Source organism: Octopus bimaculoides, chromosome 13 (genome assembly GCF_001194135.2).
Source record: "Octopus bimaculoides isolate UCB-OBI-ISO-001 chromosome 13, ASM119413v2, whole genome shotgun sequence".
Lineage (NCBI taxonomy): Eukaryota > Metazoa > Mollusca > Cephalopoda > Octopoda > Octopodidae > Octopus > Octopus bimaculoides.
Window position 1 is genome coordinate 53,599,897 of NC_068993.1, and position 3,171 is coordinate 53,603,067.

Here is a 3,171-nt window from a genome sequence, read left to right on the forward strand (position 1 = left end):
ATGTAACTACATATGTTTATGAGATCCTACCTACACTAGAATTCCCAACGTTTGAAATATTTCAGCCAACATCTATTCAGCTTTGAAATCTTATTTATACACACAGACATACATACACCCCATTCCACATCGTTCTCAATTTCTTCATGTATCTCCCTCTTTCTGTCTTGCATTCTCTCTCTCTCTCTCTCTCTCTCTCTCTCTCTCTCTCTCTCTCCCTCCCTCTCTCTCTTTCTGTTTTGCGTTGTCTCTCTTTTATTTTATTTTCTCTCTACCTTTCTTTCTTACACATTTTCTTAATTTTTCTTACGTTCATGCCTATATGTTTTGTTCTCTTTTATTCACCCTAGTCTGTCTATTCCTCTCCCATATGTGTCTACACGTATTACATCTTATAGCAATGACATATATGCAAAAACGCACGCGCACGAACACATAAAGACCTACGTACATATATGTCCATGCACACAACTATACTTACATATGCACACGTACAAATACGCGTGCTTACACACACACACACACACACACACACACACAACCACTTAACAGTAGCAAACGCACTATCTTAAAGATAGCGTATTGGCCATGGACATTTATATTTATAGATCTTTTGGGGTATATTTTTGCTTGGGAGGAAAATGAAATGCATAGTGCATAAAAACACAGACATGTATCGTAGCAGTCGAGAATAGTCTGTTATGGGCAATGAAGCTATCAGATCACGTGATTTCAGTTTCCTAGACTTCCCCAGTGGCACGAATCCGGTGACCGCATACCAGCCTCTCATGGCTAATAACGCAGTATTTAGTGTTCAAACAAGACATTCACATTGAGTTGTATATAAAGATTGCCTTTTGGTCTCAATGCTGCTTCCGTCGCTAATAATAATTGTCTTTTTAAAAAGTCCGCTGGCTATTTGAGAGACAAGTGACTAATAAAAACCCCAAAAAACAAAATAAAAACACTGAAATTCTATATATCGTGGCAGTGAGATTTGGCAGGCATGCCGTTACCGAATGCCTATCACTGGAGAAGTCCGGTACACTGAAATTACGTGATCTGAGAGTTCCGGTGCCCATAGTAGACGATTCTCGTCTTCTAATATATAAACCTCTGCTTTTATACAACATACGCCTATATGTGAGGACCTCTCAAGGCATATAACGCAATAGTCGGCGTTTTAACAAGGCATCCACGTTAAGTTGGATATAAAGATTGCTTTTATATATATATATATATATATATATATGTGTGTGTGTGTGTGTGTGTGTGTGTGTGTGTGTGTGTGTGTGTGTGTGTGTGTGTGTGTATGTGTGTGTGTGTGTGTGTGTGTATTTCCTATATGTACGACAAACGTGAAACGGGATGGAAGTATGTTCAAATAGAAAATCTAGCAGTGGATTTTTCCATTCTTTGAAATTATAGAAGGAATGTTTTAATATTCTTTTAATTTCAAGTAATTTTCTGACACGTACACAGACTGACAGACAGACAGACAGACAGACACACACACACACACACACCGCACCACACCGCGCACACACACTCACACTCACACACATACATACATATATACGTACATATATATGTGTGTGTGTGTGTATACAGACGTATATGCACACAAACACGCGCACACGCGAGCGTATATGTAACAATATACATACCTATTGTAGAGCGTTAATTTGGTATGCCATAGAGAGGGAGGGAGATATATAGAGAGAAAGAGATAGATAGATAGATAGATAGAGAGGGAGAGAGACGCATTTTGAAAAATGAAATGCCTCTTAAAATTTCACACATAAATGCATACATATATAATATGTATGTATGTATGAATGTGTTTATGCGTGTACGTATGTATGTATATATATATATATATATATATATATGTACATGCATGTATATGTAGACCTACACATATATGTGCACCTATATAAACATACATGTATATATATATTAAAGCAGACGTGAACATTTATAAACAAAATAGAAGCATGTGAATGTTTATATTTACACTCCAGAGCTATGTAATTTGATTTCAGATGTACGTGCGTATATCTGTAGAATGAGTGTCTACAAATATATGTACGTAGTCTCATTTACGTTTATATGAGTGTTTATATAATATATATATATATATCATTCAGCTACGGTAGTAGTTGAATAATATTCTTAAGGCCACCATGTACTCACACGCAGCATCTTTCAGAGCTTGTCACTAATTCAGGTCTTAACCAAATTGAAAACTGTTAACATTCTTGAAAAGGACTTAATCCCTAGCTACATTTAGGCATAAAATTTGTAGCAACGCTACAGGAGAGTAATAACGCCACCAATCAAGTTTAGATTTAAATTACTTTTTTATTTTATTTTAAAAGCAAAATATATTTGGCTTAGCTTAAATGATAGAAGAAAGTACGAAGAATTTCTTAGTTTTAAGGTAAATTATCATGAAAAAATATATAAGTAAGGCAAAAAATTGGATTTAAATATAATTAACTTCTTTTTTTATTTTAAAAATAAACTATATTCTAATAATGCTTAAATGATAGAGTTCAATTCGAGGAATTTCATTGGTATCAATCTCATGCAATGAATTTTAAAAGAAAAAGTTATGAGTGTTTGTTTCTCAAATTTGAGGGTGATAATATAGTTCTATACCTTTTTATGAATCTAGTTCTGTGGCATATTTTGATTCACACGCTTTAAAAAAAGAACGTTCTCTGTCACTTGATGCCATTTTAAATTGTAAAGACTGTAAAATAATAGAAAAATAAAGTTGTTGTTGGCACTCCGTCGCTTACGACGTCGAGGGTTCCAGTTGATCCGATCAACGGAACAGCCTGCTCGTGAAATTAACATGCAAGTGGCTGAGCACTCCACAGGCACGTGTACCCTTAACGTAGTTCTCGGGGATATTCAGTGTGACACAGTGTGACAAGGCTGGCCCTTTGAATTATAGGCACAACAGAAACAAGAAGAGAGAGTGAGAGAAAGTTGTGGTGAAAGAGTACAGCAGGGTTCGCCACCATCCCCTGCCGGAGCCTCGTGGAACTTTAGGTGTTTTCGCTCAATAAACACTCACAACGCCCGGTCTGGGAATCGAAACCGCGATCCTATGACCGCGAGTCTGCTACTCTAACCACTGGGCCATTGCGCCTCTACAGG

The 3,171-nt window shown here is 36.5% G+C and overlaps 1 protein-coding gene across 1 annotated transcript in view; it reads left to right on the forward strand.

Annotated features, from left to right (window-relative positions):
- LOC106867558 (tubulin beta chain) overlaps window positions 1–3,171 on the forward strand; it is a 57,333-nt gene that overhangs the window by 53,813 nt on the left and 349 nt on the right. The gene's annotated exons all lie outside the window — the stretch shown is intronic.